An 11,872-nucleotide genomic window follows, 5' to 3' on the forward strand; every position below is an offset into this window, starting at 1 on the left:
GACCCAAGTATCCATTACTCAACATCATTATATATTATTATATATTAGTTAGTTAAAAAGTTGAACTTATATTAATATTAAAACGTCTCGCGTTTATCAAATTTGGTGTTTAATTTAAAATATAAAGTCTTAGTATTCTAGTTGGTTAAAGAGTTGTACTTGTTTTGTTAGGTTGCAAGTTTGAAACATACCTCTAGCATTTTTAATTTAAAGGCGGGTTAACTCACAATCCGACCCAAGTATTCAAATTAACCACAGCTCTCGACCCGACAATCTGGACACTTTAAAAATTAAGCATCATTATATATATATATAGATCGGGGATGCATGTATTTTATATTTATTCAATAATATATAGCAACTCAACAATCTAAAATTCCTATTAAATTTAAATAAAAAAGACTATTAGGATATTCTCTAGCTTATTGATAAGATTAGTTCTTAGAAAAAAAATTCTTTTGTATTTTTTGTTTTTATAAGTTTCGGTATCTCTATTTTATCCCCTATTACAAAATGACTATTTACTATTGAGCTCTTTCATTTAGTATTTATTTTTGGGTAAAGGGTCGTATCATTTCATAAATGATTAGTATTTCTTTTATTTGAAAGAAAGACAAAAAAAAAGAAATTGATTGTATATTCCTCAATTATCATTGCCATATGAAATAAAATCACCAAATATCATCTTCAATGGAGATTGGAAATTGTGCAAATACTTAGCATTAGAATTGAAATGTTTGGCAACACTATGCACACGACACATGGGATATGTTCAACAAATTGGGACATCACTTGTTCCTTTTCAGATATCCCTTAACAACGTGTGACATATTCTTTATGCTCCCACAAGATCGGGACTCTTAACGACTTGCATATTTGCTTGAATGCGACGATAATGAAACACAATTAGGCTTAACAAAAAGTGATTTTCAGTTTCAACTATCATTTGACAAAAAGTGGGTCAGATAGAAATAGACTTCATACAATTTCTCACGATATTTAATTTGAAAACCTCAAAAAATTAAATCAATCAATCACATTAAAAAGGTCAATGAAAAAGGAAATTTGGGTGAGCAAATTACGCACACAATTGTAAGCGTATAAATATTTTTGATTGGATCTTCCTTAATTCCTTTTATCAAGCATAATGATGTGAATCGAGCTTTAATGAGTTAGAATATGCAGCGTAAAGAAGTTCCGCTTTCGCAGTCTAAGAAGTGCATTGTTGAAACTGGGTAGGAACACGAGGGAAAAATCATTTATACTGATACACGATTTTTTAATAAGCAAGGGAGATATTCTAAGAATAACCCCATATGCATAACTCCATATGGATATTAAGTACAATTGGAAAAGAGCAGAAAATTGAATAAACAATAAAGTCATTCTAGAATTTTCTGACTAATCGATCTTCTGAGTGAGGATGCTTTTGTAGTTGTGAGTTGTTATTTTATTTATTGTGATCATATTTATTAGTGATATTTTTTTAGATGTTAATTGAGCTTTCTTTTGAATAACTTAATATAAATTATGACATAATTTTTGTGAAGTATGTATTAATTTCTTTTAAAAAAAATTTATAATTTGAATCATGATTTGGAGGATGGAAGAAATGCAAATCTAATTTGGTCTTTTTTTTTGTTTATGTATTTTCCCTGTTTAGATGCATAGTTCATGTACAAACATGAATTAGGCTTGAAGGACATTGGGTTTATGGCTCACAATCAAAATCAATTAATACATATGATCTGGTTAACATAACTTTAAATTAAGTTTTATTATCGAATCTTTCACAAAAAAAAGATAAGATGTTTTTTTACCGGATCGATCTCATAGACCGACAGACAAACCACTCCGATCATTTACTAATACATTGACAATAAGGATGATTGTACGGATGAATAAATATGCACCTTGAAGTCAGATATTTACTTATAAGCAATTTTATGCACACAGCAGCGCATTTGTTCGCGGTGCAGTTGTCCATAATAAAGGTACCAATCACATCATTAGTGTTACCGTCATTGTCGCCGCCGCTACCACCATCAGAATGATTAGCAGCTTCAATTGCCTGTGCTTGTTGCTGCATGAGTAGTAGAGCAGCAACAGCCACCAAAACCACCTTAAATACTGTTTTGTTAACCTTGGTCATGTTCAATTCACACAATTTTAGATAGATAGATCGTTCATTGAATCACCCTTTATATACTAATTAGGTGCATGCATGTAGACCTAATTTTGTTAGATACATAGTAAATTAGGCTTGAACATTAATTAGACTGGAACATGAATTAGGTTTATGGCCCAATTGAATTTCTATGATTAATTTAACGGTTTATTTGAAATATATACTTTTGTAATCAAAATGGCCTTCAAGATTTTAAAATGTAATCTAAGACAACAAATTAGAACAGTGTCGGCGATCGAGGTGGTTTCTTTGACTGTAATATTGTCTGTTAATTTAGACTTGGCTAAGGAACCAATATTAACCTGTTGTGGTCATTTGTTTTGTTGGGCATGTTTCCATCAGTTACCATATGTTTATTCCACTACTAGGGAATTCCCATCTTGCAAAGGAGATATTGGTGAGAATAAAGTTGTTCCAATTTATGGAAATGGTGGAGGTAATTTTGATTCCTCTAATTTAGGGTTTGGATCAAGAATCCCTCCTAGACCCAAAGCAAATCGGGTTGAAAGCTTGAGGGATCATCTTCTTTTTTTTGGTTTATGTATTTTTTGTATTTTCCCTCTTTAGGTTCATGTATAGACATGAATTAGGCTTGAATTAGGTTTGAACATTGATTAGGTTTATGGCCAAATTGAATTTCTATGATTAATTTAATGGTTTATTTGAAATATATACTTTTGTAATCAAAATGGCCTTCAAGATGTTAAAATGTAACCTAAGACAACAAATTAGAAAATACTATGAACATAAATTTGGCTTGAACATGAATTATATTTTTTTGTTATTGTTATAAATAATATATTTTAATGTTGGGATTTTTGGAGCTAATTAAAACAGTTAAATGCAAAATATAGAGTAAATGTTAAAATTTAGTTAGCAAATTGGCCATAATGCCAATTGGCGATCTGCTTCAAGCCAATCTGGGAGCTGTTACGCAGGATGGATTTAGGGTCATGGGTGCGGGTTGATCGAGAATATGCTTGCGGGTTTTGACATATATATGTATCCCTGGTTCGAATGCCTTTGGGGGTTGAATGTTGGAAAGTGAAGAGAAGTTCTAGATTTGAATCCTAGAAAACACATTTACTTTTTATTCACTAGAAAGCGAGGAAAGATCGGGTATTTGGTGGGTTATTAATTATTTGGTGTGGTCATTCGGTTGCAGCGGGCTACGGGGACGCATCTAGAACGTTGGATGAAAATCCAGCGCTCATCCAGCGGACGCGATTTCGGTTATAGGATTCCTTCCGGATTTCGACTATACCCGATTAGTGATTTATTTTTATTTTAAAACCTTAAGTGTTTGTTTGAAAATTGATTTTTCTTTCACCCTTTTGGCTTAATTTTAATTTTTTCAAATATCAAAGTAAATATGAAAGGGTTAAATAATTAATTTGGAGGATGAAATAGTTACCTCATTTCATCCTAAATTATTTATTTTAATCTCTTGATTTTTCTAAATTTATTTTAAGATAAAATGAGTACAACATTTATCCCAAATAATTTTATTTTTAATTATTTTTTTCCATTTTTCTTATATAATTAGGCTTTAATAATCACAATAATTAATCTAATTTATGGTTTTAATTGGGTTTTGGTGTTGGGGTTAATTATTTGGGTTTTATTTATTTAAAAATAAATCAAAATAATTATTTTAATTTTATAAATTGGTGTGTAGATTTTTAGTTTTATAGTAACCAAACTCTATCGCTCGATAGATAACCAAACATTATCGCTCGATATGTAACCCAAACATTATCGCTCAATAGATAATCCTAACTCTATCGCTTGATAGGTAAAACAAAACTCTATCTCTCGATAGGTACCAACCAGACTCGTCTATCGACAAGTATAGAGATCATTTGTAGATGATATGTTAACAATCTTATTTGTCGGTAATAACTCGAGATCATTCGTACACGATCTGATCCATACAAAACCCTGTCACTAGAATAGGTATCCAAACTTTATCTCTCAATAGGCACTCTAAACAAACCCTATATCTCGATAGGTACTACATCAAAACCTTGTCATCCAAACAGGTACATAAAAACCCTATCATCCAAATAGGTACATTAAAATCCTTGTCATCCAAACAGGTTCCCCACAACTCTATCTCTGGATAGGTACTCAAACAAAGCCCTATCACTCGATAGGTAACAAAAACTCTTCCTCACAATAGGTACTTAAACAAAACATTATCTCTCGATAGGAACTCTAACAAAATCCTATTTTTCAATAGGTATTCTTTATCCAATTCACATACACAAAAATCTATTTGTTGATAGTACCATGATCATATGTATATGATCACTTTAACATTACCTATTGGTAACCTCCGTGGCAAGTTTGTTAACTCCCACAATAAACAAATACATTAATGGTACGTTGATCATCTATATATGATCACCTTAGGCATTACTTGTTAGTGAGCCATATGGACAATCTTATCAGTTTTCACCAAGACTTATCGGTTAATAGTCTCACGATCATACACATATGATCACCCTGAGTGTTACTTGTTAGTAACCCACATGAAACGTTACTAAAATTTTCATGTTCCTTTCATATTCCATGACATTAAACATTAACCATTTGTACATGACTAACTTGAATAAACTATTTATATTCATGTTTAAGTAGGAATTGATGTTTTAATACTTATAATTATCATTATCTCATTGATTTTACGAATACTTTGTTAAGATCTGTAAAACAGGATTATGATAGTTATCCTTGTTAGTATAATCACTAAGGAAAGATTCCTAAAGAAACTCTTGGAAACACATCGACGAATGATACACAACATCACCCGGTCACTCCAACCACAATACGCTACACGTTCCATCTTTCAAACACCCTCATTATAAAATGGACATGATAACTTATTATTAGATGTCATACTTGAATCGGCATTTTCAAAACCAATTTGTTGTATTCAAACTCGATTCGAGAGAGGCACTTTGTGAAGCTATCCAGTACCTTAGATCGAAAAATCCAAGCCTCCATCAAAATTGCAAAACATGCAATTTTGATATTCTTAAGGACCGAGAAGTCCGATCGAGAATTTTGACTAGAAACGAGAGGTTCAACTGATGTTCTTCATCTAGGACCGAGAGGTCCGACTGAGAAATATAACCTAGGACTGAGCAATCTCGAACCCGACCGAGAATTCTCAAACCCATGATCAATGAAGTTATCCCTAGGCTAACCCAAGACCTAAAGATTCTACACCCCGACTAATAATTTCAGTCAATGATCGAGAGTCCTTAGCACCTCGATCGAGGCTTTACATCTAGGACCGATGGGTCCGACTGAGGGTCCCAAACCCCGACCGACGAAAACGAACACAAGGCCTAGGACATCGGTTTTAAGGAATGTTTGGTTCCCATTTTCAAGATCTAAAATCATTTTTTTAATTTTAGAACCCCAAACCATTTTCTAAAAATCCCTAAAAATTAGAAAATGATTTCAAAATATTTTTGGGATGTTTCCACAAAAACATATTTTGATAAAAGCTTATTTGAGATTTTTTTTAAACCCTAATGCATTAAAATAACTTATATTATTCATGTATTTTCCTCCATAGTTGTCATCAACAACAAATACCAGCATTAAATATTATTGTTACAATATTTTAAATAACACTAAAATATATGCATGCCTAAGACCGGAACTATAATCGGTTAAAACTAAAACGTTATAAAACTAATTTTCAAAATCTAAGTTTATAAGTAGAGAAATTTTTAAAATGGGTACGGAGGATATAACACGAAACACCTTTACCGAGTATCACCAAACTTCGAACCAAAAAATAAACTCTAATATAAAATACGTTTGTACACGTACACATTTTTATTAATTTTTCGAAAATCAATTGGCAACTCTGTTTCAAATAGATAATCTCTTAAATTAATTATGTTTAATTAATTTAAACAATGGATTTCACGAAAATCAAATTGTTGTTTGATTATAACAAATCCTAGATCATTCAAATTTCAACAAAATTAAATATTTTTTATAATTTATTTCAAAAGCTTCCAGAAATTATCAAAAGTTTTTAAATAATGTTTTATTTTAAAACAATGCCTGGCACTTAAACCTAGGTTGAAATTATTGAATTTTGAGCCACTTCAGGCCCACACCATGCGTGCCCCCACACACTTTAGGATTTATATGGGGTTACAAAATTATATATGCATACACAAAATTATAAATATAAATTAACAATCTTAAGTGGTTTAGTGATTGAAGTGTTCATGCTACATAATAGAGACATTGGTTTAAATCCCGCTAGGCACAAATTTTAAACTATTAAAAAACTATTGATGGTTAATATGTGAAATAAGAACGTTGGTTTATCAAAGTGAGAAGATGGTTGGATGCGAAATGATATTGATGGTTAAAATATGCAATGAAATTTGTGGGTGGATAAATGTCATTCACAAGATTAGAGGTCGATTAGAATGGATGGTTAAAATATGTGATGAAATTACTGGTTGGGTAAATGACATTCACGATATGAAATGAGATGGTTTGGAGTTTGTTGATTATAGGTCAATTGAGGTGGATAAAAATATGGAATGAGATGGTTGATTAGTTGAAGTGAGGATAATAAAGTCGAGTTGTTTACTGTAAAATATGTGAGGAGTTGGTTGTTTGACCGAATGAAAATTAAGTCTTGAAGTTAGAGGTCCGTTGAGATTGGTGGATAAAAATGTGGAATGAGATGGTTGGTCAGTTTGCCAAACATAATGAGAGGTCGATTGGGGATTGGTGGCCAAGGTGAGGGTAAAAGAGATTGATAATGTTCCAAAGTGAAATTTTAAGGTTACGGTATGAGACGGTCTGATTAGGGTGGATAAATGTGGAATGAGATGGTTGGTTAGTAAAAGTGAGGATAAGTAAGTCTGGGTTGTTTGACCTAAATGAAAGTAAAGTCTCGAGATGAGAGATCGATTGAGATTGGTGGGATAAAAATGTGGAATGAGATGTTTAGTTAATCGAAGTAAGTAAGGTCACGCGATGAAAGGTCAATTGGGGATTGATGGATAAAAGTGAGAGTAAAATAGATTTGTAAAGTTGGAAATGATTGATTTGACCAAAATGAAAGTGTGTAAGGTCACAATATGAGAAGTTTGATTAGGGTGTGAATAAATTAGAAGGAGATGGTTAGTTAGTTAAAGTGAGGATAAAAAAGTTAGGTTGTATATTGTAAAATATGTGAGGAGATGGGTCACGAGATAAGAGGTCGATTGAAGATTGGTAACTAAAGTGATAGTGAAAGAGATTGGTAATGTTGGAGATGGTTGATTTGACCGAAGTAAAAGTATAAGGTCAAAGATGAGAGATCGATTATTAGGGTGGATAAATGTGGAATGAGATAGGATGATTAGCTAAATTGAGGATAAAGCCAGGTCGGGTTGTATATTGTAAAATATGTTAGTAGATGGGTTGTTTAACGAAGTGAAAGTAAGGTCTTGAGATGAGAGGTCGATTGTGAATTAGTGGATAAATGTGGAATTAGATGATTAATTAATCAAAGTGAAAGTAAGGTAACCAGATGAGAGGTCGATTGTGGTTGATAAATGTGGAAGGAAATGAATGGTTAGACAAATTGAGGATAAGAATGTCGTGTTGTGTATATTATAAAATATGTGAGAAGATAAGTTGTTTGATGAAGTGAAAGTAAGATTTTCGAGAGATTATAGTTCAATTGTGATTGGTGGATAAATGTGGAATGAGATGATTTTTGATTAGTCGAAGTGAAAGTAAGGTAAAGTTATGAGAGGTCAATTGGGAAAGAAATTGATATTGGTGGTTAAAATATGCGAAAAGATTAGTTGTTTGACCGAAGTGAAAATAAATGAAATGAGAAGTTCGATTTGAATTGGTAGATAAATGTGGAATGAGATGATTGGTCAGTCGAAGTGTTTTAAGGTCATGAGATGAGAGATCTATTTAACATTGGTGGGCTAAAATGAGGGTAAAAAATAGATTGGTAATGGTTGAGATTTTTTATTTGACCAAAGTGAAATTGTAAGGTTACGAGATGAGAGGTCGATTAAGAAAGAATTTGTGATAAGATCTGTGAGAAAATTAGTTATTTACCGAAATGAATAAAATATGGAATGAGAGTGTTTTATTTTTTATTCTAATATATTATTTGTGATTTATTAAGAATTTTAAACATTGAATACATATTTTACAAATTATTATATTTTTTGTTAAATTTTTTTTATATATTTTATCCGTGTATATAACGGAATTTAATATATATAAATGAATGAAAAGACAATTTATATATTTTATATTTATATATATTAAAATTTTGAGAAATATGTACACATATTTTTTTATTATATATAGATGGTCTTATATATAATAATAAAGAGAGGTTTTTTTTATATTAAAGATGAACTAGAATGACACCCACTATCATGGTTCTCGCTTAAACTCAACTCTAGATGGAGAGAATATTTAAATGATTTAAAATAATATATTGAGAAACAAATAAAAAAAAATATTTTTGAAATTTTTCTTATAATTATGGCCAGAGTTATAATTATTTTTATTATATATATAATATAGTTATATGTTTTATACATCAATAAATATATTATTAAAATTAATAATTTATAGTTTATTTTCATAAAATAAACTACACCATATATTCCTTTATCTTTATTTTAAATATATATTATGACATTTATTATTATAAATATTTATTTATCTTAATTTTCTTTAATTAATTTATATTATATAACTATTTTTTTAATTAGAGATGTTTATTATTCATCGAACAAAATAATATATAATAAGTTATAAAAAAAATTATATTACAGTTATTTCTTTTAATTTTATTTATTTTTTTAGTATAGAAAGTTAGAATAACCACCAGCTATGACTTAATTTTTTTTTAAATGAAAGTGTTGTTTTATTAAAAAAATGACAAAAGAGAAAACTTACATGAGTTTGAAGATTAAGGCAAAACAATCATTTGCTCTAATAACAGTAATAACAGAATAAAGACAACCAGATGAATCAATCAAAACATAACAAACCAAGCAATAAAAACAAATCAAACAACATAATAATTAAAACATTTTTTAAGAGCTCAAATTAGTGACTTCTTCATATGCAATGCTTTATCTTTGACAAATCAACCAATTTCTTTCACAAGTGGATATTCGCATCCACGTTCGTATGAGTGAGTTCTCATTAAAACCAATAAATCTCCAAACATGCTCAACCTCGTTTTGAATCCTAGAAAAATCTCTTGCATTTCGCTCCATCAAAATATGATAAATAAGAGTGTCAAAGAAGCACTTAAAGACATTTGAAGCGAAATCATTATCTTGTGTCTTGAGAGATAATTCTTTAATATAATGGAAAACTTATCCCAAAACATGGAAGCAAATGGGCAGCCACCAAAGAGATTATCTATAGTCTCCTCATTTCCCACACATAGAAGACAACAACTTGAATTTGGGGTACATGTACTTCTTAATTTGATCCCGCATATTAAGTCTTTCTCAAAACACCAACCACAAGATGAACTGGTATAGAGGAATAACTTTAGAATACCAGAAAGAGTGAAACCATATTATTGACTCCCCTCTAGCACAACATCACATGCTAAACTTGAAACAAACTTGCCTTCTCTTTCAACATCCCAAACCCGGGAATCTTCAATATCATTAAAATTTGAGGACAATAAAAAGTTGAGGATCTTTGTACCTTCTGAAATACTCCTTAGAAGGGTGTTTCATTCCCCGTTCTTGACATCACGAATAGTAGTCAATTAAAAATTCCTACTAATTTGAGTAAAAGCGAAATCTCTATGAAGAATGATTGGTTGATCCTCGAACCAAAAGTCGTGCCAAAACATAGTTTGAATCTCATTCTCGATATGAATATTGAGCATCTTACAAGCACAATCTTTTAGTCTTAAGATTTTTTTTCAAAGACCACGCCATTTTCATCTTAATGTTGCACATTCAAATGTTGATCTCCTTCCTTAAGAATCTTGAATAGACCCAACGAACCAAAATGAATCCTATTTTTTTCTATTGCCCAAAAATGCAGATAAGTGAAGGTTTTGTTCTATTTAACACAATTTTTAAGACCAATACCCCTTATTCTTTCAGCTTACAAACATCAATCAATTTCACATTCTTGTCTCCACGCCCTTGACTCCCTCAAATGAAGTTCATCATTTTTGTATTTTGAGTGATGTTCTATAGTGAACATTACTCAAAATACAAAAATGATGAACTTCATTTTCAAATGAACTCCCTCAAATGAAGTTCATCCATAGTGGCCTCTTTGCAAAATATATATGAGTGATGTTCTCCTCCCTGCAAATGGATGGTGAGTAAATAGTCGATTCTTTAGAAATATTTTTACAATGCATTCAAAGACTCGTAATACACTATATGATCCACACAATAAAGTTACAAGGAAATCTAAAAATAATTATTATTAACTTATGAATAGCATTCCTCTTAATGGAATCCAGGGTTTTCGAATATCAACTTTAAATGCCACACGAGGTGAGATTGACTTTCTGTCCTAACCTTTTAACAAACCCTACAAAAGAAAAATATATATTATATTATTTAATTAGATTATAAGTTTAAAATATAATACAATAAGAATTTAAGTAAATAATTGATAATAATTTATCTCCATTAATCAATAAAAAGAATAATCCTGACAACATAAAAAAAAACCTAAAAAATATTTAAGGAATATAAATGAGATAAAAAAACTTAGTTCTCTACCTTTTTAAATTTTATTTAACTTAAAAATATAATAGTGCATACCAAATTATAAATTATAAAAATTTACAAGAAAATTATAAAATTTTTATCTTAATCTTAATATATATATATATATATATAATTAGTGATGAATTGGTGATTAATTAATTATGAGAGTGAAAAATATTAATAAGATTTAATAATATTTATAAAAATGAATCAAGTTTGTAGGATATACAATTATATATAATATGTAGTCTCAATATAATATTTCATAATATGTCTTTGCCTTTTTTCATTGTTAATTCATCTAGTATTTTTATTGAACTAATGTTTGATAAGATAATATTTTACATGTAATTTTTTTAATTAACTTGTCTATTTTATCTATCCATATTTTCAGTTATGATTAAATTTAATTTTTTATGTGAAGTGAATATTTGCAAAAAAAAATTATTTTTAATGGAATGATTTTTGTTTGAAGAGAATGACATAAAAGGTTCATTAAAATGGTTTTGTCCGAAAATAAATATGATTTTGATAAATAAGGTTTTGCAATATCTAACCTACTTTTATAAAATGATATATATATATATATATATAATATTTTATTAATAAAAATGAGGAGATGAAATATTAAAAATTAAAATTGTAAAGATTTTTTCCTAGTATATATTTAAATTTAAGTATGAACATATATAGGTTAAATTTAAATTTTACTCTTTATATTTGTTATATATATAATATTAAATTAAAGTTGGTTTCATAGTTTTATATAGATTTATTTTAGAATTAATACTAAAAATAATATTAATTAAAAATAAAAAAAATTATTAAATAAATATAACAATATTAAATAGACTATTAAAGAATTGACTAATTCATCACGACTTAATTTAATTTATAAGTAAGAATTTAA

Source organism: Impatiens glandulifera, chromosome 6 (assembly GCF_907164915.1).
Source record: "Impatiens glandulifera chromosome 6, dImpGla2.1, whole genome shotgun sequence".
NCBI classification, from domain to species: domain Eukaryota; kingdom Viridiplantae; phylum Streptophyta; class Magnoliopsida; order Ericales; family Balsaminaceae; genus Impatiens; species Impatiens glandulifera.